The 26,964-nt window shown below is 55.3% G+C and overlaps 14 non-coding genes across 14 annotated transcripts; all 14 read right to left on the bottom strand.

Moving 5' to 3' along the window:
* Positions 1-1,543: 1,543 nt before the first annotated feature.
* On the bottom strand, positions 1,544-1,650 carry LOC138512222 (U6 spliceosomal RNA). Its single transcript, XR_011281079.1, has one exon. It is a non-coding gene; the product is annotated as a U6 spliceosomal RNA (small nuclear RNA).
* Positions 1,651-3,394: 1,744 nt separating this feature from the next.
* On the bottom strand, positions 3,395-3,501 carry LOC138512221 (U6 spliceosomal RNA). The gene has a single exon (XR_011281078.1). It is a non-coding gene; the product is annotated as a U6 spliceosomal RNA (small nuclear RNA).
* Positions 3,502-5,245: 1,744 nt separating this feature from the next.
* Positions 5,246-5,352, bottom strand: LOC138512220 (U6 spliceosomal RNA). The gene has a single exon (XR_011281077.1). It is a non-coding gene; the product is annotated as a U6 spliceosomal RNA (small nuclear RNA).
* A 1,750-nt stretch (positions 5,353-7,102) lies between these two features.
* On the bottom strand, positions 7,103-7,209 carry LOC138512219 (U6 spliceosomal RNA). Its single transcript, XR_011281076.1, has one exon. It is a non-coding gene; the product is annotated as a U6 spliceosomal RNA (small nuclear RNA).
* Positions 7,210-8,953: 1,744 nt separating this feature from the next.
* On the bottom strand, positions 8,954-9,060 carry LOC138512218 (U6 spliceosomal RNA). The gene has a single exon (XR_011281075.1). It is a non-coding gene; the product is annotated as a U6 spliceosomal RNA (small nuclear RNA).
* A 1,744-nt stretch (positions 9,061-10,804) lies between these two features.
* On the bottom strand, positions 10,805-10,911 carry LOC138512217 (U6 spliceosomal RNA). Its single transcript, XR_011281074.1, has one exon. It is a non-coding gene; the product is annotated as a U6 spliceosomal RNA (small nuclear RNA).
* A 1,744-nt stretch (positions 10,912-12,655) lies between these two features.
* Positions 12,656-12,762, bottom strand: LOC138512216 (U6 spliceosomal RNA). Its single transcript, XR_011281073.1, has one exon. It is a non-coding gene; the product is annotated as a U6 spliceosomal RNA (small nuclear RNA).
* A 1,750-nt stretch (positions 12,763-14,512) lies between these two features.
* LOC138512214 (U6 spliceosomal RNA) lies at positions 14,513-14,619 on the bottom strand. Its single transcript, XR_011281072.1, has one exon. It is a non-coding gene; the product is annotated as a U6 spliceosomal RNA (small nuclear RNA).
* Positions 14,620-16,363: 1,744 nt separating this feature from the next.
* LOC138512212 (U6 spliceosomal RNA) lies at positions 16,364-16,470 on the bottom strand. Its single transcript, XR_011281070.1, has one exon. It is a non-coding gene; the product is annotated as a U6 spliceosomal RNA (small nuclear RNA).
* A 1,744-nt stretch (positions 16,471-18,214) lies between these two features.
* LOC138512211 (U6 spliceosomal RNA) lies at positions 18,215-18,321 on the bottom strand. The gene has a single exon (XR_011281069.1). It is a non-coding gene; the product is annotated as a U6 spliceosomal RNA (small nuclear RNA).
* A 1,744-nt stretch (positions 18,322-20,065) lies between these two features.
* LOC138512210 (U6 spliceosomal RNA) lies at positions 20,066-20,172 on the bottom strand. The gene has a single exon (XR_011281068.1). It is a non-coding gene; the product is annotated as a U6 spliceosomal RNA (small nuclear RNA).
* A 1,750-nt stretch (positions 20,173-21,922) lies between these two features.
* LOC138512209 (U6 spliceosomal RNA) lies at positions 21,923-22,029 on the bottom strand. The gene has a single exon (XR_011281067.1). It is a non-coding gene; the product is annotated as a U6 spliceosomal RNA (small nuclear RNA).
* A 1,744-nt stretch (positions 22,030-23,773) lies between these two features.
* Positions 23,774-23,880, bottom strand: LOC138512208 (U6 spliceosomal RNA). The gene has a single exon (XR_011281066.1). It is a non-coding gene; the product is annotated as a U6 spliceosomal RNA (small nuclear RNA).
* Positions 23,881-25,614: 1,734 nt separating this feature from the next.
* LOC138512207 (U6 spliceosomal RNA) lies at positions 25,615-25,721 on the bottom strand. The gene has a single exon (XR_011281065.1). It is a non-coding gene; the product is annotated as a U6 spliceosomal RNA (small nuclear RNA).
* Between the last annotated feature and the right edge of the window lie 1,243 nt (positions 25,722-26,964).

Genomic DNA, 26,964 nt, shown 5'->3' with positions numbered 1-26,964 from the left:
GCAATGCAGGAAGAAAGGATCATGGTCCAGGCTGCATGCAAAGTGGCACCTCCCGTCATAATGCCTGGGTGATGGGTGCTGTGTGCCTGGACGCATCACAATAGTCCCACAAGCCAGAGAAAAGCCAGAGGGCCTGTGAGGGTTTGCTTGGGGGGGGCCCTGTTGAATTCCAGGATAGGCAAGGTGAGGCAGCGGCCTAGTGCGCGGACCCCCGAGAGCCCCGGATTGCTGCTGCCCCCGCCTTCAAGCCAGAGATGCATTTTCAAACCGATGTAAGTTTACGTTTGGCTGCTGGCTTCAGCGACGGTGGCTTCAAAGTCCCGCCGGGACTGCTTTCCTTTGGTAGGGCCAGGAAGCCTCTTACAACAGGTATTGGCTGCCTGTCGCCTGCTTTTATCAACTGTGCCAGGACGTGAGCCTTGTGTGTTACAAAATCAGGACAGCAGGCATTGCAGTGGCTCCTGCTTCAGAAAGGCACCTTGAAGAACAGCACTAGGAGCTAACGGAGGGCACCAGGGGTATGGGGGCCAGTGGTGCAATGGATAAGGCGCCTGACTAGGAGTCAGAAGGTTGTGGGTTCCACTGCCATCCGGCTGGGCTCCCAACTCTGTGCTTTGTTTCTTTGAATTACATTTAAATTCCCTTGGCCTTCACTGCTCGCAATAGACTTTTGATTTTATGTGGGGCGGGCCCGGTTGCACAGCAAGGAAACACCAGGCGCCATCTCGAAGCACCACCAGTAGGGGTCCCTCCAGAAGGCCCCAACAAGCAGCAGATGATTTCTATGCATGTGTGCGTCCTGTCCTTCAATGGGTGGGGGTTGGCTTGTGTTGGACACAGTCCCAGGGCAGCCCTTCACGTCCCTGATCGGCCACGATCGGCCAGAGACCTCTCTGTGAGCGCCGCAGGCGAGCCTTCTCGGGACCTCAGCAACTGAGGGGCACATTTCCAAATGAGGGAGACATTTCCAGAAAGCGCACCAGGGAACGGCTCAGCCTCTGCTTCGTGGCCTAACCCAGCCTGGTCCTTCTCCAACCATCTGGGAGCTGTCCAAAAGCCGGTGGGCCTGGCGGAATGGGCTCCCAGCAGGCCCTGGCTGACTGGTGATTTGCATACACACAGACACACGCACGCACACTCTCTCTCGTGCTATCTGCTGCCTTTCAGACCCTGCCACCCCTCGCTTGCTTTAAAGGAGCAGTTGGCGAATGACACTGAGCAAAGAATGCACAAGTGGGTAAAGAGATCACACACCTAGAGGCAGCCAGCTCTCATGAAGAGTAGGGCCTAGAAGCAGTGAAGCTTGAGGGGCTGTGCGCTCTTTGCCATGAGCCCCTAGAGGCGGGTCATATAGAAAGCGCTATATAGAAATGAGCAGCCAGCAGAGGACAAGGCAGCCGCTCTCGGTGCAGCACAGCACAGAGAGGATCAAGAGAAACGGGAAGGGCTTCCGCGGCAGCGAGCAAGCACAAGACGAGCACGGGAGCGGGGCCCCTTTTATTCTGTCAATAAAAGGTATTTCTCTCCTGGCACGCACGTGTCTAAAAATATGGAACGCTTCACGAATTTGCGTGTCATCCTTGCGCAGGGGCCATGCTAATCTTCTCTGTATCGTTCCAATTTTAGTATATGTGCTGCCGAAGCGAGCACACACTTGGGGCTGAACTGGCCAGTGTATAAAAGCCAGCACATCGGCTGCCTATTGACCTAGGTTGACTTGTTATGCTCTAACTTTGGCAAGAAACTGTTTGGTTCTGGGGCCGATATGGAACCAAGAGGCAAAGACCAACGACCCAAGCTTCCTCGCTGCTGGTTTGGCCCAAAAGGAAAGGTTCCGTGTGCTTGGCTATTGCAATGCAGGAAGAAAGGATCATGGTCCAGGCTGCATGCAAAGTGGCACCTCCCGTCATAATGCCTGGGTGATGGGTGCTGTGTGCCTGGACGCATCACAATAGTCCCACAAGCCAGAGAAAAGCCAGAGGGCCTGTGAGGGTTTGCTTGGGGGGGGCCCTGTTGAATTCCAGGATAGGCAAGGTGAGGCAGCGGCCTAGTGCGCGGACCCCCGAGAGCCCCGGATTGCTGCTGCCCCCGCCTTCAAGCCAGAGATGCATTTTCAAACCGATGTAAGTTTACGTTTGGCTGCTGGCTTCAGCGACAGTGGCTTCAAAGTCCCGCCGGGACTGCTTTCCTTTGGTAGGGCCAGGAAGCCTCTTACAACAGGTATTGGCTGCCTGTCGCCTGCTTTTATCAACTGTGCCAGGACGTGAGCCTTGTGTGTTACAAAATCAGGACAGCAGGCATTGCAGTGGCTCCTGCTTCAGAAAGGCACCTTGAAGAACAGCACTAGGAGCTAACGGAGGGCACCAGGGGTATGGGGGCCAGTGGTGCAATGGATAAGGCGCCTGACTAGGAGTCAGAAGGTTGTGGGTTCCACTGCCATCCGGCTGGGCTCCCAACTCTGTGCTTTGTTTCTTTGAATTACATTTAAATTCCCTTGGCCTTCACTGCTCGCAATAGACTTTTGATTTTATGTGGGGCGGGCCCGGTTGCACAGCAAGGAAACACCAGGCGCCATCTCGAAGCACCACCAGTAGGGGTCCCTCCAGAAGGCCCCAACAAGCAGCAGATGATTTCTATGCATGTGTGCGTCCTGTCCTTCAATGGGTGGGGGTTGGCTTGTGTTGGACACAGTCCCAGGGCAGCCCTTCACGTCCCTGATCGGCCACGATCGGCCAGAGACCTCTCTGTGAGCGCCGCAGGCGAGCCTTCTCGGGACCTCAGCAACTGAGGGGCACATTTCCAAATGAGGGAGACATTTCCAGAAAGCGCACCAGGGAACGGCTCAGCCTCTGCTTCGTGGCCTAACCCAGCCTGGTCCTTCTCCAACCATCTGGGAGCTGTCCAAAAGCCGGTGGGCCTGGCGGAATGGGCTCCCAGCAGGCCCTGGCTGACTGGTGATTTGCATACACACAGACACACGCACGCACACTCTCTCTCGTGCTATCTGCTGCCTTTCAGACCCTGCCACCCCTCGCTTGCTTTAAAGGAGCAGTTGGCGAATGACACTGAGCAAAGAATGCACAAGTGGGTAAAGAGATCACACACCTAGAGGCAGCCAGCTCTCATGAAGAGTAGGGCCTAGAAGCAGTGAAGCTTGAGGGGCTGTGCGCTCTTTGCCATGAGCCCCTAGAGGCGGGTCATATAGAAAGCGCTATATAGAAATGAGCAGCCAGCAGAGGACAAGGCAGCCGCTCTCGGTGCAGCACAGCACAGAGAGGATCAAGAGAAACGGGAAGGGCTTCCGCGGCAGCGAGCAAGCACAAGACCAGCACGGGAGCGGGGCCCCTTTTATTCTGTCAATAAAAGGTATTTCTCTCCTGGCACGCACGTGTCTAAAAATATGGAACGCTTCACGAATTTGCGTGTCATCCTTGCGCAGGGGCCATGCTAATCTTCTCTGTATCGTTCCAATTTTAGTATATGTGCTGCCGAAGCGAGCACACACTTGGGGCTGAACTGGCCAGTGTATAAAAGCCAGCACATCGGCTGCCTATTGACCTAGGTTGACTTGTTATGCTCTAACTTTGGCAAGAAACTGTTTGGTTCTGGGGCCGATATGGAACCAAGAGGCAAAGACCAACGACCCAAGCTTCCTCGCTGCTGGTTTGGCCCAAAAGGAAAGGTTCCGTGTGCTTGGCTATTGCAATGCAGGAAGAAAGGATCATGGTCCAGGCTGCATGCAAAGTGGCACCTCCCGTCATAATGCCTGGGTGATGGGTGCTGTGTGCCTGGACGCATCACAATAGTCCCACAAGCCAGAGAAAAGCCAGAGGGCCTGTGAGGGTTTGCTTGGGGGGGGCCCTGTTGAATTCCAGGATAGGCAAGGTGAGGCAGCGGCCTAGTGCGCGGACCCCCGAGAGCCCCGGATTGCTGCTGCCCCCGCCTTCAAGCCAGAGATGCATTTTCAAACCGATGTAAGTTTACGTTTGGCTGCTGGCTTCAGCGACAGTGGCTTCAAAGTCCCGCCGGGACTGCTTTCCTTTGGTAGGGCCAGGAAGCCTCTTACAACAGGTATTGGCTGCCTGTCGCCTGCTTTTATCAACTGTGCCAGGACGTGAGCCTTGTGTGTTACAAAATCAGGACAGCAGGCATTGCAGTGGCTCCTGCTTCAGAAAGGCACCTTGAAGAACAGCACTAGGAGCTAACGGAGGGCACCAGGGGTATGGGGGCCAGTGGTGCAATGGATAAGGCGCCTGACTAGGAGTCAGAAGGTTGTGGGTTCCACTGCCATCCGGCTGGGCTCCCAACTCTGTGCTTTGTTTCTTTGAATTACATTTAAATTCCCTTGGCCTTCACTGCTCGCAATAGACTTTTGATTTTATGTGGGGCGGGCCCGGTTGCACAGCAAGGAAACACCAGGCGCCATCTCGAAGCACCACCAGTAGGGGTCCCTCCAGAAGGCCCCAACAAGCAGCAGATGATTTCTATGCATGTGTGCGTCCTGTCCTTCAATGGGTGGGGGTTGGCTTGTGTTGGACACAGTCCCAGGGCAGCCCTTCACGTCCCTGATCGGCCACGATCGGCCAGAGACCTCTCTGTGAGCGCCGCAGGCGAGCCTTCTCGGGACCTCAGCAACTGAGGGGCACATTTCCAAATGAGGGAGACATTTCCAGAAAGCGCACCAGGGAACGGCTCAGCCTCTGCTTCGTGGCCTAACCCAGCCTGGTCCTTCTCCAACCATCTGGGAGCTGTCCAAAAGCCGGTGGGCCTGGCGGAATGGGCTCCCAGCAGGCCCTGGCTGACTGGTGATTTGCATACACACAGACACACGCACGCACACTCTCTCTCGTGCTATCTGCTGCCTTTCAGACCCTGCCACCCCTCGCTTGCTTTAAAGGAGCAGTTGGCGAATGACACTGAGCAAAGAATGCACAAGTGGGTAAAGAGATCACACACCTAGAGGCAGCCAGCTCTCATGAAGAGTAGGGCCTAGAAGCAGTGAAGCTTGAGGGGCTGTGCGCTCTTTGCCATGAGCCCCTAGAGGCGGGTCATATAGAAAGCGCTATATAGAAATGAGCAGCCAGCAGAGGACAAGGCAGCCGCTCTCGGTGCAGCACAGCACAGAGAGGATCAAGAGAAACGGGAAGGGCTTCCGCGGCAGCGAGCAAGCACAAGACCAGCACGGGAGCGGGGCCCCTTTTATTCTGTCAATAAAAGGTATTTCTCTCCTGGCACGCACGTGTCTAAAAATATGGAACGCTTCACGAATTTGCGTGTCATCCTTGCGCAGGGGCCATGCTAATCTTCTCTGTATCGTTCCAATTTTAGTATATGTGCTGCCGAAGCGAGCACACACTTGGGGCTGAACTGGCCAGTGTATAAAAGCCAGCGCATCGGCTGCCTATTGACCTAGGTTGACTTGTTATGCTCTAACTTTGGCAAGAAACTGTTTGGTTCTGGGGCCGGTATGGAACCAAGAGGCAAAGACCAACGACCCAAGCTTCCTCGCTGCTGGTTTGGCCCAAAAGGAAAGGTTCCGTGTGCTTGGCTATTGCAATGCAGGAAGAAAGGATCATGGTCCAGGCTGCATGCAAAGTGGCACCTCCCGTCATAATGCCTGGGTGATGGGTGCTGTGTGCCTGGACGCATCACAATAGTCCCACAAGCCAGAGAAAAGCCAGAGGGCCTGTGAGGGTTTGCTTGGGGGGGGCCCTGTTGAATTCCAGGATAGGCAAGGTGAGGCAGCGGCCTAGTGCGCGGACCCCCGAGAGCCCCGGATTGCTGCTGCCCCCGCCTTCAAGCCAGAGATGCATTTTCAAACCGATGTAAGTTTACGTTTGGCTGCTGGCTTCAGCGACGGTGGCTTCAAAGTCCCGCCGGGTCTGCTTTCCTTTGGTAGGGCCAGGAAGCCTCTTACAACAGGTAATGGCTGCCTGTCGCCTGCTTTTATCAACTGTGCCAGGACGTGAGGCTTGTGTGTTACAAAATCAGGACAGCAGGCATTGCAGTGGCTCCTGCTTCAGAAAGGCACCTTGAAGAACAGCACTAGGAGCTAACGGAGGGCACCAGGGGTATGGGGGGCCAGTGGTGCAATGGATAAGGCGCCTGACTAGGAGTCAGAAGGTTGTGGGTTCCACTGCCATCCGGCTGGGCTCCCAACTCTGTGCTTTGTTTCTTTGAATTACATTTAAATTCCCTTGGCCTTCACTGCTCGCAATAGACTTTTGATTTTATGTGGGGCGGGCCCGGTTGCACAGCAAGGAAACACCAGGCGCCATCTCGAAGCACCACCAGTAGGGGTCCCTCCAGACCGCCCCAACAAGCAGCAGATGATTTCTATGCATGTGTGCGTCCTGTCCTTCAATGGGTGGGGGTTGGCTTGTGTTGGACACAGTCCCAGGGCAGCCCTTCACGTCCCTGATCGGCCACGATCGGCCAGAGACCTCTCTTGTGAGCGCCGCAGGCGAGCCTTCTCGGGACCTCAGCAACTGAGGGGCACATTTCCAAATGAGGGAGACATTTCCAGAAAGCGCACCAGGGAACGGCTCAGCCTCTGCTTCGTGGCCTAACCCAGCCTGGTCCTTCTCCAACCATCTGGGAGCTGTCCAAAAGCCGGTGGGCCTGGCGGAATGGGCTCCCAGCAGGCCCTGGCTGACTGGTGATTTGCATACACACAGACACACGCACGCACGCACACTCTCTCTCGTGCTATCTGCTGCCTTTCAGACCCTGCCACCCCTCGCTTGCTTTAAAGGAGCAGTTGGCGAATGACACTGAGCAAAGAATGCACAAGTGGGTAAAGAGATCACACACCTAGAGGCAGCCAGCTCTCATGAAGAGTAGGGCCTAGAAGCAGTGAAGCTTGAGGGGCTGTGCGCTCTTTGCCATGAGCCCCTAGAGGCGGATCATATAGAAAGCGCTATATAGAAATGAGCAGCCAGCAGAGGACAAGGCAGCCGCTCTCGGTGCAGCACAGCACAGAGAGGATCAAGAGAAACGGGAAGGGCTTCCGCGGCAGCGAGCAAGCACAAGACCAGCACGGGAGCGGGGCCCCTTTTATTCTGTCAATAAAAGGTATTTCTCTCCTGGCACGCACGTGTCTAAAAATATGGAACGCTTCACGAATTTGCGTGTCATCCTTGCGCAGGGGCCATGCTAATCTTCTCTGTATCGTTCCAATTTTAGTATATGTGCTGCCGAAGCGAGCACACACTTGGGGCTGAACTGGCCAGTGTATAAAAGCCAGCGCATCGGCTGCCTATTGACCTAGGTTGACTTGTTATGCTCTAACTTTGGCAAGAAACTGTTTGGTTCTGGGGCCGATATGGAACCAAGAGGCAAAGACCAACGACCCAAGCTTCCTCGCTGCTGGTTTGGCCCAAAAGGAAAGGTTCCGTGTGCTTGGCTATTGCAATGCAGGAAGAAAGGATCATGGTCCAGGCTGCATGCAAAGTGGCACCTCCCGTCATAATGCCTGGGTGATGGGTGCTGTGTGCCTGGACGCATCACAATAGTCCCACAAGCCAGAGAAAAGCCAGAGGGCCTGTGAGGGTTTGCTTGGGGGGGGCCCTGTTGAATTCCAGGATAGGCAAGGTGAGGCAGCGGCCTAGTGCGCGGACCCCCGAGAGCCCCGGATTGCTGCTGCCCCCGCCTTCAAGCCAGAGATGCATTTTCAAACCGATGTAAGTTTACGTTTGGCTGCTGGCTTCAGCGACAGTGGCTTCAAAGTCCCGCCGGGACTGCTTTCCTTTGGTAGGGCCAGGAAGCCTCTTACAACAGGTATTGGCTGCCTGTCGCCTGCTTTTATCAACTGTGCCAGGACGTGAGCCTTGTGTGTTACAAAATCAGGACAGCAGGCATTGCAGTGGCTCCTGCTTCAGAAAGGCACCTTGAAGAACAGCACTAGGAGCTAACGGAGGGCACCAGGGGTATGGGGGCCAGTGGTGCAATGGATAAGGCGCCTGACTAGGAGTCAGAAGGTTGTGGGTTCCACTGCCATCCGGCTGGGCTCCCAACTCTGTGCTTTGTTTCTTTGAATTACATTTAAATTCCCTTGGCCTTCACTGCTCGCAATAGACTTTTGATTTTATGTGGGGCGGGCCCGGTTGCACAGCAAGGAAACACCAGGCGCCATCTCGAAGCACCACCAGTAGGGGTCCCTCCAGAAGGCCCCAACAAGCAGCAGATGATTTCTATGCATGTGTGCGTCCTGTCCTTCAATGGGTGGGGGTTGGCTTGTGTTGGACACAGTCCCAGGGCAGCCCTTCACGTCCCTGATCGGCCACGATCGGCCAGAGACCTCTCTGTGAGCGCCGCAGGCGAGCCTTCTCGGGACCTCAGCAACTGAGGGGCACATTTCCAAATGAGGGAGACATTTCCAGAAAGCGCACCAGGGAACGGCTCAGCCTCTGCTTCGTGGCCTAACCCAGCCTGGTCCTTCTCCAACCATCTGGGAGCTGTCCAAAAGCCGGTGGGCCTGGCGGAATGGGCTCCCAGCAGGCCCTGGCTGACTGGTGATTTGCATACACACAGACACACGCACGCACACTCTCTCTCGTGCTATCTGCTGCCTTTCAGACCCTGCCACCCCTCGCTTGCTTTAAAGGAGCAGTTGGCGAATGACACTGAGCAAAGAATGCACAAGTGGGTAAAGAGATCACACACCTAGAGGCAGCCAGCTCTCATGAAGAGTAGGGCCTAGAAGCAGTGAAGCTTGAGGGGCTGTGCGCTCTTTGCCATGAGCCCCTAGAGGCGGGTCATATAGAAAGCGCTATATAGAAATGAGCAGCCAGCAGAGGACAAGGCAGCCGCTCTCGGTGCAGCACAGCACAGAGAGGATCAAGAGAAACGGGAAGGGCTTCCGCGGCAGCGAGCAAGCACAAGACGAGCACGGGAGCGGGGCCCCTTTTATTCTGTCAATAAAAGGTATTTCTCTCCTGGCACGCACGTGTCTAAAAATATGGAACGCTTCACGAATTTGCGTGTCATCCTTGCGCAGGGGCCATGCTAATCTTCTCTGTATCGTTCCAATTTTAGTATATGTGCTGCCGAAGCGAGCACACACTTGGGGCTGAACTGGCCAGTGTATAAAAGCCAGCACATCGGCTGCCTATTGACCTAGGTTGACTTGTTATGCTCTAACTTTGGCAAGAAACTGTTTGGTTCTGGGGCCGATATGGAACCAAGAGGCAAAGACCAACGACCCAAGCTTCCTCGCTGCTGGTTTGGCCCAAAAGGAAAGGTTCCGTGTGCTTGGCTATTGCAATGCAGGAAGAAAGGATCATGGTCCAGGCTGCATGCAAAGTGGCACCTCCCGTCATAATGCCTGGGTGATGGGTGCTGTGTGCCTGGACGCATCACAATAGTCCCACAAGCCAGAGAAAAGCCAGAGGGCCTGTGAGGGTTTGCTTGGGGGGGGCCCTGTTGAATTCCAGGATAGGCAAGGTGAGGCAGCGGCCTAGTGCGCGGACCCCCGAGAGCCCCGGATTGCTGCTGCCCCCGCCTTCAAGCCAGAGATGCATTTTCAAACCGATGTAAGTTTACGTTTGGCTGCTGGCTTCAGCGACAGTGGCTTCAAAGTCCCACCGGGACTGCTTTCCTTTGGTAGGGCCAGGAAGCCTCTTACAACAGGTATTGGCTGCCTGTCGCCTGCTTTTATCAACTGTGCCAGGACGTGAGCCTTGTGTGTTACAAAATCAGGACAGCAGGCATTGCAGTGGCTCCTGCTTCAGAAAGGCACCTTGAAGAACAGCACTAGGAGCTAACGGAGGGCACCAGGGGTATGGGGGCCAGTGGTGCAATGGATAAGGCGCCTGACTAGGAGTCAGAAGGTTGTGGGTTCCACTGCCATCCGGCTGGGCTCCCAACTCTGTGCTTTGTTTCTTTGAATTACATTTAAATTCCCTTGGCCTTCACTGCTCGCAATAGACTTTTGATTTTATGTGGGGCGGGCCCGGTTGCACAGCAAGGAAACACCAGGCGCCATCTCGAAGCACCACCAGTAGGGGTCCCTCCAGAAGGCCCCAACAAGCAGCAGATGATTTCTATGCATGTGTGCGTCCTGTCCTTCAATGGGTGGGGGTTGGCTTGTGTTGGACACAGTCCCAGGGCAGCCCTTCACGTCCCTGATCGGCCACGATCGGCCAGAGACCTCTCTGTGAGCGCCGCAGGCGAGCCTTCTCGGGACCTCAGCAACTGAGGGGCACATTTCCAAATGAGGGAGACATTTCCAGAAAGCGCACCAGGGAACGGCTCAGCCTCTGCTTCGTGGCCTAACCCAGCCTGGTCCTTCTCCAACCATCTGGGAGCTGTCCAAAAGCCGGTGGGCCTGGCGGAATGGGCTCCCAGCAGGCCCTGGCTGACTGGTGATTTGCATACACACAGACACACGCACGCACACTCTCTCTCGTGCTATCTGCTGCCTTTCAGACCCTGCCACCCCTCGCTTGCTTTAAAGGAGCAGTTGGCGAATGACACTGAGCAAAGAATGCACAAGTGGGTAAAGAGATCACACACCTAGAGGCAGCCAGCTCTCATGAAGAGTAGGGCCTAGAAGCAGTGAAGCTTGAGGGGCTGTGCGCTCTTTGCCATGAGCCCCTAGAGGCGGGTCATATAGAAAGCGCTATATAGAAATGAGCAGCCAGCAGAGGACAAGGCAGCCGCTCTCGGTGCAGCACAGCACAGAGAGGATCAAGAGAAACGGGAAGGGCTTCCGCGGCAGCGAGCAAGCACAAGACCAGCACGGGAGCGGGGCCCCTTTTATTCTGTCAATAAAAGGTATTTCTCTCCTGGCACGCACGTGTCTAAAAATATGGAACGCTTCACGAATTTGCGTGTCATCCTTGCGCAGGGGCCATGCTAATCTTCTCTGTATCGTTCCAATTTTAGTATATGTGCTGCCGAAGCGAGCACACACTTGGGGCTGAACTGGCCAGTGTATAAAAGCCAGCACATCGGCTGCCTATTGACCTAGGTTGACTTGTTATGCTCTAACTTTGGCAAGAAACTGTTTGGTTCTGGGGCCGATATGGAACCAAGAGGCAAAGACCAACGACCCAAGCTTCCTCGCTGCTGGTTTGGCCCAAAAGGAAAGGTTCCGTGTGCTTGGCTATTGCAATGCAGGAAGAAAGGATCATGGTCCAGGCTGCATGCAAAGTGGCACCTCCCGTCATAATGCCTGGGTGATGGGTGCTGTGTGCCTGGACGCATCACAATAGTCCCACAAGCCAGAGAAAAGCCAGAGGGCCTGTGAGGGTTTGCTTGGGGGGGGCCCTGTTGAATTCCAGGATAGGCAAGGTGAGGCAGCGGCCTAGTGCGCGGACCCCCGAGAGCCCCGGATTGCTGCTGCCCCCGCCTTCAAGCCAGAGATGCATTTTCAAACCGATGTAAGTTTACGTTTGGCTGCTGGCTTCAGCGACAGTGGCTTCAAAGTCCCGCCGGGACTGCTTTCCTTTGGTAGGGCCAGGAAGCCTCTTACAACAGGTATTGGCTGCCTGTCGCCTGCTTTTATCAACTGTGCCAGGACGTGAGCCTTGTGTGTTACAAAATCAGGACAGCAGGCATTGCAGTGGCTCCTGCTTCAGAAAGGCACCTTGAAGAACAGCACTAGGAGCTAACGGAGGGCACCAGGGGTATGGGGGCCAGTGGTGCAATGGATAAGGCGCCTGACTAGGAGTCAGAAGGTTGTGGGTTCCACTGCCATCCGGCTGGGCTCCCAACTCTGTGCTTTGTTTCTTTGAATTACATTTAAATTCCCTTGGCCTTCACTGCTCGCAATAGACTTTTGATTTTATGTGGGGCGGGCCCGGTTGCACAGCAAGGAAACACCAGGCGCCATCTCGAAGCACCACCAGTAGGGGTCCCTCCAGAAGGCCCCAACAAGCAGCAGATGATTTCTATGCATGTGTGCGTCCTGTCCTTCAATGGGTGGGGGTTGGCTTGTGTTGGACACAGTCCCAGGGCAGCCCTTCACGTCCCTGATCGGCCACGATCGGCCAGAGACCTCTCTGTGAGCGCCGCAGGCGAGCCTTCTCGGGACCTCAGCAACTGAGGGGCACATTTCCAAATGAGGGAGACATTTCCAGAAAGCGCACCAGGGAACGGCTCAGCCTCTGCTTCGTGGCCTAACCCAGCCTGGTCCTTCTCCAACCATCTGGGAGCTGTCCAAAAGCCGGTGGGCCTGGCGGAATGGGCTCCCAGCAGGCCCTGGCTGACTGGTGATTTGCATACACACAGACACACGCACGCACACTCTCTCTCGTGCTATCTGCTGCCTTTCAGACCCTGCCACCCCTCGCTTGCTTTAAAGGAGCAGTTGGCGAATGACACTGAGCAAAGAATGCACAAGTGGGTAAAGAGATCACACACCTAGAGGCAGCCAGCTCTCATGAAGAGTAGGGCCTAGAAGCAGTGAAGCTTGAGGGGCTGTGCGCTCTTTGCCATGAGCCCCTAGAGGCGGGTCATATAGAAAGCGCTATATAGAAATGAGCAGCCAGCAGAGGACAAGGCAGCCGCTCTCGGTGCAGCACAGCACAGAGAGGATCAAGAGAAACGGGAAGGGCTTCCGCGGCAGCGAGCAAGCACAAGACCAGCACGGGAGCGGGGCCCCTTTTATTCTGTCAATAAAAGGTATTTCTCTCCTGGCACGCACGTGTCTAAAAATATGGAACGCTTCACGAATTTGCGTGTCATCCTTGCGCAGGGGCCATGCTAATCTTCTCTGTATCGTTCCAATTTTAGTATATGTGCTGCCGAAGCGAGCACACACTTGGGGCTGAACTGGCCAGTGTATAAAAGCCAGCGCATCGGCTGCCTATTGACCTAGGTTGACTTGTTATGCTCTAACTTTGGCAAGAAACTGTTTGGTTCTGGGGCCGGTATGGAACCAAGAGGCAAAGACCAACGACCCAAGCTTCCTCGCTGCTGGTTTGGCCCAAAAGGAAAGGTTCCGTGTGCTTGGCTATTGCAATGCAGGAAGAAAGGATCATGGTCCAGGCTGCATGCAAAGTGGCACCTCCCGTCATAATGCCTGGGTGATGGGTGCTGTGTGCCTGGACGCATCACAATAGTCCCACAAGCCAGAGAAAAGCCAGAGGGCCTGTGAGGGTTTGCTTGGGGGGGGCCCTGTTGAATTCCAGGATAGGCAAGGTGAGGCAGCGGCCTAGTGCGCGGACCCCCGAGAGCCCCGGATTGCTGCTGCCCCCGCCTTCAAGCCAGAGATGCATTTTCAAACCGATGTAAGTTTACGTTTGGCTGCTGGCTTCAGCGACGGTGGCTTCAAAGTCCCGCCGGGTCTGCTTTCCTTTGGTAGGGCCAGGAAGCCTCTTACAACAGGTAATGGCTGCCTGTCGCCTGCTTTTATCAACTGTGCCAGGACGTGAGGCTTGTGTGTTACAAAATCAGGACAGCAGGCATTGCAGTGGCTCCTGCTTCAGAAAGGCACCTTGAAGAACAGCACTAGGAGCTAACGGAGGGCACCAGGGGTATGGGGGGCCAGTGGTGCAATGGATAAGGCGCCTGACTAGGAGTCAGAAGGTTGTGGGTTCCACTGCCATCCGGCTGGGCTCCCAACTCTGTGCTTTGTTTCTTTGAATTACATTTAAATTCCCTTGGCCTTCACTGCTCGCAATAGACTTTTGATTTTATGTGGGGCGGGCCCGGTTGCACAGCAAGGAAACACCAGGCGCCATCTCGAAGCACCACCAGTAGGGGTCCCTCCAGACCGCCCCAACAAGCAGCAGATGATTTCTATGCATGTGTGCGTCCTGTCCTTCAATGGGTGGGGGTTGGCTTGTGTTGGACACAGTCCCAGGGCAGCCCTTCACGTCCCTGATCGGCCACGATCGGCCAGAGACCTCTCTTGTGAGCGCCGCAGGCGAGCCTTCTCGGGACCTCAGCAACTGAGGGGCACATTTCCAAATGAGGGAGACATTTCCAGAAAGCGCACCAGGGAACGGCTCAGCCTCTGCTTCGTGGCCTAACCCAGCCTGGTCCTTCTCCAACCATCTGGGAGCTGTCCAAAAGCCGGTGGGCCTGGCGGAATGGGCTCCCAGCAGGCCCTGGCTGACTGGTGATTTGCATACACACAGACACACGCACGCACGCACACTCTCTCTCGTGCTATCTGCTGCCTTTCAGACCCTGCCACCCCTCGCTTGCTTTAAAGGAGCAGTTGGCGAATGACACTGAGCAAAGAATGCACAAGTGGGTAAAGAGATCACACACCTAGAGGCAGCCAGCTCTCATGAAGAGTAGGGCCTAGAAGCAGTGAAGCTTGAGGGGCTGTGCGCTCTTTGCCATGAGCCCCTAGAGGCGGATCATATAGAAAGCGCTATATAGAAATGAGCAGCCAGCAGAGGACAAGGCAGCCGCTCTCGGTGCAGCACAGCACAGAGAGGATCAAGAGAAACGGGAAGGGCTTCCGCGGCAGCGAGCAAGCACAAGACCAGCACGGGAGCGGGGCCCCTTTTATTCTGTCAATAAAAGGTATTTCTCTCCTGGCACGCACGTGTCTAAAAATATGGAACGCTTCACGAATTTGCGTGTCATCCTTGCGCAGGGGCCATGCTAATCTTCTCTGTATCGTTCCAATTTTAGTATATGTGCTGCCGAAGCGAGCACACACTTGGGGCTGAACTGGCCAGTGTATAAAAGCCAGCGCATCGGCTGCCTATTGACCTAGGTTGACTTGTTATGCTCTAACTTTGGCAAGAAACTGTTTGGTTCTGGGGCCGATATGGAACCAAGAGGCAAAGACCAACGACCCAAGCTTCCTCGCTGCTGGTTTGGCCCAAAAGGAAAGGTTCCGTGTGCTTGGCTATTGCAATGCAGGAAGAAAGGATCATGGTCCAGGCTGCATGCAAAGTGGCACCTCCCGTCATAATGCCTGGGTGATGGGTGCTGTGTGCCTGGACGCATCACAATAGTCCCACAAGCCAGAGAAAAGCCAGAGGGCCTGTGAGGGTTTGCTTGGGGGGGGCCCTGTTGAATTCCAGGATAGGCAAGGTGAGGCAGCGGCCTAGTGCGCGGACCCCCGAGAGCCCCGGATTGCTGCTGCCCCCGCCTTCAAGCCAGAGATGCATTTTCAAACCGATGTAAGTTTACGTTTGGCTGCTGGCTTCAGCGACGGTGGCTTCAAAGTCCCGCCGGGACTGCTTTCCTTTGGTAGGGCCAGGAAGCCTCTTACAACAGGTATTGGCTGCCTGTCGCCTGCTTTTATCAACTGTGCCAGGACGTGAGCCTTGTGTGTTACAAAATCAGGACAGCAGGCATTGCAGTGGCTCCTGCTTCAGAAAGGCACCTTGAAGAACAGCACTAGGAGCTAACGGAGGGCACCAGGGGTATGGGGGCCAGTGGTGCAATGGATAAGGCGCCTGACTAGGAGTCAGAAGGTTGTGGGTTCCACTGCCATCCGGCTGGGCTCCCAACTCTGTGCTTTGTTTCTTTGAATTACATTTAAATTCCCTTGGCCTTCACTGCTCGCAATAGACTTTTGATTTTATGTGGGGCGGGCCCGGTTGCACAGCAAGGAAACACCAGGCGCCATCTCGAAGCACCACCAGTAGGGGTCCCTCCAGAAGGCCCCAACAAGCAGCAGATGATTTCTATGCATGTGTGCGTCCTGTCCTTCAATGGGTGGGGGTTGGCTTGTGTTGGACACAGTCCCAGGGCAGCCCTTCACGTCCCTGATCGGCCACGATCGGCCAGAGACCTCTCTGTGAGCGCCGCAGGCGAGCCTTCTCGGGACCTCAGCAACTGAGGGGCACATTTCCAAATGAGGGAGACATTTCCAGAAAGCGCACCAGGGAACGGCTCAGCCTCTGCTTCGTGGCCTAACCCAGCCTGGTCCTTCTCCAACCATCTGGGAGCTGTCCAAAAGCCGGTGGGCCTGGCGGAATGGGCTCCCAGCAGGCCCTGGCTGACTGGTGATTTGCATACACACAGACACACGCACGCACACTCTCTCTCGTGCTATCTGCTGCCTTTCAGACCCTGCCACCCCTCGCTTGCTTTAAAGGAGCAGTTGGCGAATGACACTGAGCAAAGAATGCACAAGTGGGTAAAGAGATCACACACCTAGAGGCAGCCAGCTCTCATGAAGAGTAGGGCCTAGAAGCAGTGAAGCTTGAGGGGCTGTGCGCTCTTTGCCATGAGCCCCTAGAGGCGGGTCATATAGAAAGCGCTATATAGAAATGAGCAGCCAGCAGAGGACAAGGCAGCCGCTCTCGGTGCAGCACAGCACAGAGAGGATCAAGAGAAACGGGAAGGGCTTCCGCGGCAGCGAGCAAGCACAAGACGAGCACGGGAGCGGGGCCCCTTTTATTCTGTCAATAAAAGGTATTTCTCTCCTGGCACGCACGTGTCTAAAAATATGGAACGCTTCACGAATTTGCGTGTCATCCTTGCGCAGGGGCCATGCTAATCTTCTCTGTATCGTTCCAATTTTAGTATATGTGCTGCCGAAGCGAGCACACACTTGGGGCTGAACTGGCCAGTGTATAAAAGCCAGCACATCGGCTGCCTATTGACCTAGGTTGACTTGTTATGCTCTAACTTTGGCAAGAAACTGTTTGGTTCTGGGGCCGATATGGAACCAAGAGGCAAAGACCAACGACCCAAGCTTCCTCGCTGCTGGTTTGGCCCAAAAGGAAAGGTTCCGTGTGCTTGGCTATTGCAATGCAGGAAGAAAGGATCATGGTCCAGGCTGCATGCAAAGTGGCACCTCCCGTCATAATGCCTGGGTGATGGGTGCTGTGTGCCTGGACGCATCACAATAGTCCCACAAGCCAGAGAAAAGCCAGAGGGCCTGTGAGGGTTTGCTTGGGGGGGGCCCTGTTGAATTCCAGGATAGGCAAGGTGAGGCAGCGGCCTAGTGCGCGGACCCCCGAGAGCCCCGGATTGCTGCTGCCCCCGCCTTCAAGCCAGAGATGCATTTTCAAACCGATGTAAGTTTACGTTTGGCTGCTGGCTTCAGCGACAGTGGCTTCAAAGTCCCGCCGGGACTGCTTTCCTTTGGTAGGGCCAGGAAGCCTCTTACAACAGGTATTGGCTGCCTGTCGCCTGCTTTTATCAACTGTGCCAGGACGTGAGCCTTGTGTGTTACAAAATCAGGACAGCAGGCATTGCAGTGGCTCCTGCTTCAGAAAGGCACCTTGAAGAACAGCACTAGGAGCTAACGGAGGGCACCAGGGGTATGGGGGCCAGTGGTGCAATGGATAAGGCGCCTGACTAGGAGTCAGAAGGTTGTGGGTTCCACTGCCATCCGGCTGGGCTCCCAACTCTGTGCTTTGTTTCTTTGAATTACATTTAAATTCCCTTGGCCTTCACTGCTCGCAATAGACTTTTGATTTTATGTGGGGCGGGCCCGGTTGCACAGCAAGGAAACACCAGGCGCCATCTCGAAGCACCACCAGTAGGGGTCCCTCCAGAAGGCCCCAACAAGCAGCAGATGATTTCTATGCATGTGTGCGTCCTGTCCTTCAATGGGTGGGGGTTGGCTTGTGTTGGACACAGTCCCAGGGCAGCCCTTCACGTCCCTGATCGGCCACGATCGGCCAGAGACCTCTCTGTGAGCGCCGCAGGCGAGCCTTCTCGGGACCTCAGCAACTGAGGGGCACATTTCCAAATGAGGGAGACATTTCCAGAAAGCGCACCAGGGAACGGCTCAGCCTCTGCTTCGTGGCCTAACCCAGCCTGGTCCTTCTCCAACCATCTGGGAGCTGTCCAAAAGCCGGTGGGCCTGGCGGAATGGGCTCCCAGCAGGCCCTGGCTGACTGGTGATTTGCATACACACAGACACACGCACGCACACTCTCTCTCGTGCTATCTGCTGCCTTTCAGACCCTGCCACCCCTCGCTTGCTTTAAAGGAGCAGTTGGCGAATGACACTGAGCAAAGAATGCACAAGTGGGTAAAGAGATCACACACCTAGAGGCAGCCAGCTCTCATGAAGAGTAGGGCCTAGAAGCAGTGAAGCTTGAGGGGCTGTGCGCTCTTTGCCATGAGCCCCTAGAGGCGGGTCATATAGAAAGCGCTATATAGAAATGAGCAGCCAGCAGAGGACAAGGCAGCCGCTCTCGGTGCAGCACAGCACAGAGAGGATCAAGAGAAACGGGAAGGGCTTCCGCGGCAGCGAGCAAGCACAAGACCAGCACGGGAGCGGGGCCCCTTTTATTCTGTCAATAAAAGGTATTTCTCTCCTGGCACGCACGTGTCTAAAAATATGGAACGCTTCACGAATTTGCGTGTCATCCTTGCGCAGGGGCCATGCTAATCTTCTCTGTATCGTTCCAATTTTAGTATATGTGCTGCCGAAGCGAGCACACACTTGGGGCTGAACTGGCCAGTGTATAAAAGCCAGCACATCGGCTGCCTATTGACCTAGGTTGACTTGTTATGCTCTAACTTTGGCAAGAAACTGTTTGGTTCTGGGGCCGATATGGAACCAAGAGGCAAAGACCAACGACCCAAGCTTCCTCGCTGCTGGTTTGGCCCAAAAGGAAAGGTTCCGTGTGCTTGGCTATTGCAATGCAGGAAGAAAGGATCATGGTCCAGGCTGCATGCAAAGTGGCACCTCCCGTCATAATGCCTGGGTGATGGGTGCTGTGTGCCTGGACGCATCACAATAGTCCCACAAGCCAGAGAAAAGCCAGAGGGCCTGTGAGGGTTTGCTTGGGGGGGGCCCTGTTGAATTCCAGGATAGGCAAGGTGAGGCAGCGGCCTAGTGCGCGGACCCCCGAGAGCCCCGGATTGCTGCTGCCCCCGCCTTCAAGCCAGAGATGCATTTTCAAACCGATGTAAGTTTACGTTTGGCTGCTGGCTTCAGCGACAGTGGCTTCAAAGTCCCGCCGGGACTGCTTTCCTTTGGTAGGGCCAGGAAGCCTCTTACAACAGGTATTGGCTGCCTGTCGCCTGCTTTTATCAACTGTGCCAGGACGTGAGCCTTGTGTGTTACAAAATCAGGACAGCAGGCATTGCAGTGGCTCCTGCTTCAGAAAGGCACCTTGAAGAACAGCACTAGGAGCTAACGGAGGGCACCAGGGGTATGGGGGCCAGTGGTGCAATGGATAAGGCGCCTGACTAGGAGTCAGAAGGTTGTGGGTTCCACTGCCATCCGGCTGGGCTCCCAACTCTGTGCTTTGTTTCTTTGAATTACATTTAAATTCCCTTGGCCTTCACTGCTCGCAATAGACTTTTGATTTTATGTGGGGCGGGCCCGGTTGCACAGCAAGGAAACACCAGGCGCCATCTCGAAGCACCACCAGTAGGGGTCCCTCCAGAAGGCCCCAACAAGCAGCAGATGATTTCTATGCATGTGTGCGTCCTGTCCTTCAATGGGTGGGGGTTGGCTTGTGTTGGACACAGTCCCAGGGCAGCCCTTCACGTCCCTGATCGGCCACGATCGGCCAGAGACCTCTCTGTGAGCGCCGCAGGCGAGCCTTCTCGGGACCTCAGCAACTGAGGGGCACATTTCCAAATGAGGGAGACATTTCCAGAAAGCGCACCAGGGAACGGCTCAGCCTCTGCTTCGTGGCCTAACCCAGCCTGGTCCTTCTCCAACCATCTGGGAGCTGTCCAAAAGCCGGTGGGCCTGGCGGAATGGGCTCCCAGCAGGCCCTGGCTGACTGGTGATTTGCATACACACAGACACACGCACGCACACTCTCTCTCGTGCTATCTGCTGCCTTTCAGACCCTGCCACCCCTCGCTTGCTTTAAAGGAGCAGTTGGCGAATGACACTGAGCAAAGAATGCACAAGTGGGTAAAGAGATCACACACCTAGAGGCAGCCAGCTCTCATGAAGAGTAGGGCCTAGAAGCAGTGAAGCTTGAGGGGCTGTGCGCTCTTTGCCATGAGCCCCTAGAGGCGGGTCATATAGAAAGCGCTATATAGAAATGAGCAGCCAGCAGAGGACAAGGCAGCCGCTCTCGGTGCAGCACAGCACAGAGAGGATCAAGAGAAACGGGAAGGGCTTCCGCGGCAGCGAGCAAGCACAAGACCAGCACGGGAGCGGGGCCCCTTTTATTCTGTCAATAAAAGGTATTTCTCTCCTGGCACGCACGTGTCTAAAAATATGGAACGCTTCACGAATTTGCGTGTCATCCTTGCGCAGGGGCCATGCTAATCTTCTCTGTATCGTTCCAATTTTAGTATATGTGCTGCCGAAGCGAGCACACACTTGGGGCTGAACTGGCCAGTGTATAAAAGCCAGCGCATCGGCTGCCTATTGACCTAGGTTGACTTGTTATGCTCTAACTTTGGCAAGAAACTGTTTGGTTCTGGGGCCGGTATGGAACCAAGAGGCAAAGACCAACGACCCAAGCTTCCTCGCTGCTGGTTTGGCCCAAAAGGAAAGGTTCCGTGTGCTTGGCTATTGCAATGCAGGAAGAAAGGATCATGGTCCAGGCTGCATGCAAAGTGGCACCTCCCGTCATAATGCCTGGGTGATGGGTGCTGTGTGCCTGGACGCATCACAATAGTCCCACAAGCCAGAGAAAAGCCAGAGGGCCTGTGAGGGTTTGCTTGGGGGGGGCCCTGTTGAATTCCAGGATAGGCAAGGTGAGGCAGCGGCCTAGTGCGCGGACCCCCGAGAGCCCCGGATTGCTGCTGCCCCCGCCTTCAAGCCAGAGATGCATTTTCAAACCGATGTAAGTTTACGTTTGGCTGCTGGCTTCAGCGACGGTGGCTTCAAAGTCCCGCCGGGTCTGCTTTCCTTTGGTAGGGCCAGGAAGCCTCTTACAACAGGTAATGGCTGCCTGTCGCCTGCTTTTATCAACTGTGCCAGGACGTGAGGCTTGTGTGTTACAAAATCAGGACAGCAGGCATTGCAGTGGCTCCTGCTTCAGAAAGGCACCTTGAAGAACAGCACTAGGAGCTAACGGAGGGCACCAGGGGTATGGGGGGCCAGTGGTGCAATGGATAAGGCGCCTGACTAGGAGTCAGAAGGTTGTGGGTTCCACTGCCATCCGGCTGGGCTCCCAACTCTGTGCTTTGTTTCTTTGAATTACATTTAAATTCCCTTGGCCTTCACTGCTCGCAATAGACTTTTGATTTTATGTGGGGCGGGCCCGGTTGCACAGCAAGGAAACACCAGGCGCCATCTCGAAGCACCACCAGTAGGGGTCCCTCCAGACCGCCCCAACAAGCAGCAGATGATTTCTATGCATGTGTGCGTCCTGTCCTTCAATGGGTGGGGGTTGGCTTGTGTTGGACACAGTCCCAGGGCAGCCCTTCACGTCCCTGATCGGCCACGATCGGCCAGAGACCTCTCTTGTGAGCGCCGCAGGCGAGCCTTCTCGGGACCTCAGCAACTGAGGGGCACATTTCCAAATGAGGGAGACATTTCCAGAAAGCGCACCAGGGAACGGCTCAGCCTCTGCTTCGTGGCCTAACCCAGCCTGGTCCTTCTCCAACCATCTGGGAGCTGTCCAAAAGCCGGTGGGCCTGGCGGAATGGGCTCCCAGCAGGCCCTGGCTGACTGGTGATTTGCATACACACAGACACACGCACGCACGCACACTCTCTCTCGTGCTATCTGCTGCCTTTCAGACCCTGCCACCCCTCGCTTGCTTTAAAGGAGCAGTTGGCGAATGACACTGAGCAAAGAATGCACAAGTGGGTAAAGAGATCACACACCTAGAGGCAGCCAGCTCTCATGAAGAGTAGGGCCTAGAAGCAGTGAAGCTTGAGGGGCTGTGCGCTCTTTGCCATGAGCCCCTAGAGGCGGATCATATAGAAAGCGCTATATAGAAATGAGCAGCCAGCAGAGGACAAGGCAGCCGCTCTCGGTGCAGCACAGCACAGAGAGGATCAAGAGAAACGGGAAGGGCTTCCGCGGCAGCGAGCAAGCACAAGACCAGCACGGGAGCGGGGCCCCTTTTATTCTGTCAATAAAAGGTATTTCTCTCCTGGCACGCACGTGTCTAAAAATATGGAACGCTTCACGAATTTGCGTGTCATCCTTGCGCAGGGGCCATGCTAATCTTCTCTGTATCGTTCCAATTTTAGTATATGTGCTGCCGAAGCGAGCACACACTTGGGGCTGAACTGGCCAGTGTATAAAAGCCAGCGCATCGGCTGCCTATTGACCTAGGTTGACTTGTTATGCTCTAACTTTGGCAAGAAACTGTTTGGTTCTGGGGCCGATATGGAACCAAGAGGCAAAGACCAACGACCCAAGCTTCCTCGCTGCTGGTTTGGCCCAAAAGGAAAGGTTCCGTGTGCTTGGCTATTGCAATGCAGGAAGAAAGGATCATGGTCCAGGCTGCATGCAAAGTGGCACCTCCCGTCATAATGCCTGGGTGATGGGTGCTGTGTGCCTGGACGCATCACAATAGTCCCACAAGCCAGAGAAAAGCCAGAGGGCCTGTGAGGGTTTGCTTGGGGGGGGCCCTGTTGAATTCCAGGATAGGCAAGGTGAGGCAGCGGCCTAGTGCGCGGACCCCCGAGAGCCCCGGATTGCTGCTGCCCCCGCCTTCAAGCCAGAGATGCATTTTCAAACCGATGTAAGTTTACGTTTGGCTGCTGGCTTCAGCGACAGTGGCTTCAAAGTCCCGCCGGGACTGCTTTCCTTTGGTAGGGCCAGGAAGCCTCTTACAACAGGTATTGGCTGCCTGTCGCCTGCTTTTATCAACTGTGCCAGGACGTGAGCCTTGTGTGTTACAAAATCAGGACAGCAGGCATTGCAGTGGCTCCTGCTTCAGAAAGGCACCTTGAAGAACAGCACTAGGAGCTAACGGAGGGCACCAGGGGTATGGGGGCCAGTGGTGCAATGGATAAGGCGCCTGACTAGGAGTCAGAAGGTTGTGGGTTCCACTGCCATCCGGCTGGGCTCCCAACTCTGTGCTTTGTTTCTTTGAATTACATTTAAATTCCCTTGGCCTTCACTGCTCGCAATAGACTTTTGATTTTATGTGGGGCGGGCCCGGTTGCACAGCAAGGAAACACCAGGCGCCATCTCGAAGCACCACCAGTAGGGGTCCCTCCAGAAGGCCCCAACAAGCAGCAGATGATTTCTATGCATGTGTGCGTCCTGTCCTTCAATGGGTGGGGGTTGGCTTGTGTTGGACACAGTCCCAGGGCAGCCCTTCACGTCCCTGATCGGCCACGATCGGCCAGAGACCTCTCTGTGAGCGCCGCAGGCGAGCCTTCTCGGGACCTCAGCAACTGAGGGGCACATTTCCAAATGAGGGAGACATTTCCAGAAAGCGCACCAGGGAACGGCTCAGCCTCTGCTTCGTGGCCTAACCCAGCCTGGTCCTTCTCCAACCATCTGGGAGCTGTCCAAAAGCCGGTGGGCCTGGCGGAATGGGCTCCCAGCAGGCCCTGGCTGACTGGTGATTTGCATACACACAGACACACGCACGCACACTCTCTCTCGTGCTATCTGCTGCCTTTCAGACCCTGCCACCCCTCGCTTGCTTTAAAGGAGCAGTTGGCGAATGACACTGAGCAAAGAATGCACAAGTGGGTAAAGAGATCACACACCTAGAGGCAGCCAGCTCTCATGAAGAGTAGGGCCTAGAAGCAGTGAAGCTTGAGGGGCTGTGCGCTCTTTGCCATGAGCCCCTAGAGGCGGGTCATATAGAAAGCGCTATATAGAAATGAGCAGCCAGCAGAGGACAAGGCAGCCGCTCTCGGTGCAGCACAGCACAGAGAGGATCAAGAGAAACGGGAAGGGCTTCCGCGGCAGCGAGCAAGCACAAGACGAGCACGGGAGCGGGGCCCCTTTTATTCTGTCAATAAAAGGTATTTCTCTCCTGGCACGCACGTGTCTAAAAATATGGAACGCTTCACGAATTTGCGTGTCATCCTTGCGCAGGGGCCATGCTAATCTTCTCTGTATCGTTCCAATTTTAGTATATGTGCTGCCGAAGCGAGCACACACTTGGGGCTGAACTGGCCAGTGTATAAAAGCCAGCACATCGGCTGCCTATTGACCTAGGTTGACTTGTTATGCTCTAACTTTGGCAAGAAACTGTTTGGTTCTGGGGCCGATATGGAACCAAGAGGCAAAGACCAACGACCCAAGCTTCCTCGCTGCTGGTTTGGCCCAAAAGGAAAGGTTCCGTGTGCTTGGCTATTGCAATGCAGGAAGAAAGGATCATGGTCCAGGCTGCATGCAAAGTGGCACCTCCCGTCATAATGCCTGGGTGATGGGTGCTGTGTGCCTGGACGCATCACAATAGTCCCACAAGCCAGAGAAAAGCCAGAGGGCCTGTGAGGGTTTGCTTGGGGGGGGCCCTGTTGAATTCCAGGATAGGCAAGGTGAGGCAGCGGCCTAGTGCGCGGACCCCCGAGAGCCCCGGATTGCTGCTGCCCCCGCCTTCAAGCCAGAGATGCATTTTCAAACCGATGTAAGTTTACGTTTGGCTGCTGGCTTCAGCGACAGTGGCTTCAAAGTCCCACCGGGACTGCTTTCCTTTGGTAGGGCCAGGAAGCCTCTTACAACAGGTATTGGCTGCCTGTCGCCTGCTTTTATCAACTGTGCCAGGACGTGAGCCTTGTGTGTTACAAAATCAGGACAGCAGGCATTGCAGTGGCTCCTGCTTCAGAAAGGCACCTTGAAGAACAGCACTAGGAGCTAACGGAGGGCACCAGGGGTATGGGGGCCAGTGGTGCAATGGATAAGGCGCCTGACTAGGAGTCAGAAGGTTGTGGGTTCCACTGCCATCCGGCTGGGCTCCCAACTCTGTGCTTTGTTTCTTTGAATTACATTTAAATTCCCTTGGCCTTCACTGCTCGCAATAGACTTTTGATTTTATGTGGGGCGGGCCCGGTTGCACAGCAAGGAAACACCAGGCGCCATCTCGAAGCACCACCAGTAGGGGTCCCTCCAGAAGGCCCCAACAAGCAGCAGATGATTTCTATGCATGTGTGCGTCCTGTCCTTCAATGGGTGGGGGTTGGCTTGTGTTGGACACAGTCCCAGGGCAGCCCTTCACGTCCCTGATCGGCCAGAGACCTCTCTGTGAGCGCCGCAGGCGAGCCTTCTCGGGACCTCAGCAACTGAGGGGCACATTTCCAAATGAGGGAGACATTTCCAGAAAGCGCACCAGGGAACGGCTCGGCCTCTGCTCCGTGGCCCAACCCAGCCTGGTCCTTCTCCAACCATCTGGGAGCTGTCCAAAAGCCGGTGGGCCTGGCGGAATGGGCTCCCAGCAGGCCCTGGCTGACTGGTGATTTGCATACACACAGACACACGCACGCACACTCTCTCTCGTGCTATCTGCTGCCTTTCAGACCCTGCCACCCCTCGCTTGCTTTAAAGGAGCAGTTGGCGAATGACACTGAGCAAAGAATGCACAAGTGGGTAAAGAGATCACACACCTAGAGGCAGCCAGCTCTCATGAAGAGTAGGGCCTAGAAGCAGTGAAGCTTGAGGGGCTGTGCGCTCTTTGCCATGAGCCCCTAGAGGCGGGTCATATAGAAAGCGCTATATAGAAATGAGCAGCCAGCAGAGGACAAGGCAGCCGCTCTCGGTGCAGCACAGCACAGAGAGGATCAAGAGAAACGGGAAGGGCTTCCGCGGCAGCGAGCAAGCACAAGACCAGCACGGGAGCGGGGCCCCTTTTATTCTGTCAATAAAAGGTATTTCTCTCCTGGCACGCACGTGTCTAAAAATATGGAACGCTTCACGAATTTGCGTGTCATCCTTGCGCAGGGGCCATGCTAATCTTCTCTGTATCGTTCCAATTTTAGTATATGTGCTGCCGAAGCGAGCACACACTTGGGGCTGAACTGGCCAGTGTATAAAAGCCAGCACATCGGCTGCCTATTGACCTAGGTTGACTTGTTATGCTCTAACTTTGGCAAGAAACTGTTTGGTTCTGGGGCCGATATGGAACCAAGAGGCAAAGACCAACGACCCAAGCTTCCTCGCTGCTGGTTTGGCCCAAAAGGAAAGGTTCCGTGTCCTTGGCTATTGCAATGCAGGAAGAAAGGATCATGGTCCAGGCTGCATGCAAAGTGGCACCTCCCGTCATAATGCCTGGGTGATGGGTGCTGTGTGCCTGGACGCATCACAATAGTCCCACAAGCCAGAGAAAAGCCAGAGGGCCTGTGAGGGTTTGCTTGGGGGGGGCCCTGTTGAATTCCAGGATAGGCAAGGTGAGGCAGCGGCCTAGTGCGCGGACCCCCGAGAGCCCCGGATTGCTGCTGCCCCCGCCTTCAAGCCAGAGATGCATTTTCAAACCGATGTAAGTTTACGTTTGGCTGCTGGCTTCAGCGACAGTGGCTTCAAAGTCCCGCCGGGACTGCTTTCCTTTGGTAGGGCCAGGAAGCCTCTTACAACAGGTATTGGCTGCCTGTCGCCTGCTTTTATCAACTGTGCCAGGACGTGAGCCTTGTGTGTTACAAAATCAGGACAGCAGGCATTGCAGTGGCTCCTGCTTCAGAAAGGCACCTTGAAGAACAGCACTAGGAGCTAACGGAGGGCACCAGGGGTATGGGGGCCAGTGGTGCAATGGATAAGGCGCCTGACTAGGAGTCAGAAGGTTGTGGGTTCCACTGCCATCCGGCTGGGCTCCCAACTCTGTGCTTTGTTTCTTTGAATTACATTTAAATTCCCTTGGCCTTCACTGCTCGCAATAGACTTTTGATTTTATGTGGGGCGGGCCCGGTTGCACAGCAAGGAAACACCAGGCGCCATCTCGAAGCACCACCAGTAGGGGTCCCTCCAGAAGGCCCCAACAAGCAGCAGATGATTTCTATGCATGTGTGCGTCCTGTCCTTCAATGGGTGGGGGTTGGCTTGTGTTGGACACAGTCCCAGGGCAGCCCTTCACGTCCCTGATCGGCCACGATCGGCCAGAGACCTCTCTGTGAGCGCCGCAGGCGAGCCTTCTCGGGACCTCAGCAACTGAGGGGCACATTTCCAAATGAGGGAGACATTTCCAGAAAGCGCACCAGGGAACGGCTCAGCCTCTGCTTCGTGGCCTAACCCAGCCTGGTCCTTCTCCAACCATCTG

Source organism: Ambystoma mexicanum, chromosome 6p (genome assembly GCF_040938575.1).
Source record: "Ambystoma mexicanum isolate Mex_15411 chromosome 6p, UKY_AmexF1_1, whole genome shotgun sequence".
NCBI classification, from domain to species: domain Eukaryota; kingdom Metazoa; phylum Chordata; class Amphibia; order Caudata; family Ambystomatidae; genus Ambystoma; species Ambystoma mexicanum.
This window is presented reverse-complemented; position numbering and strand designations above follow the sequence as displayed.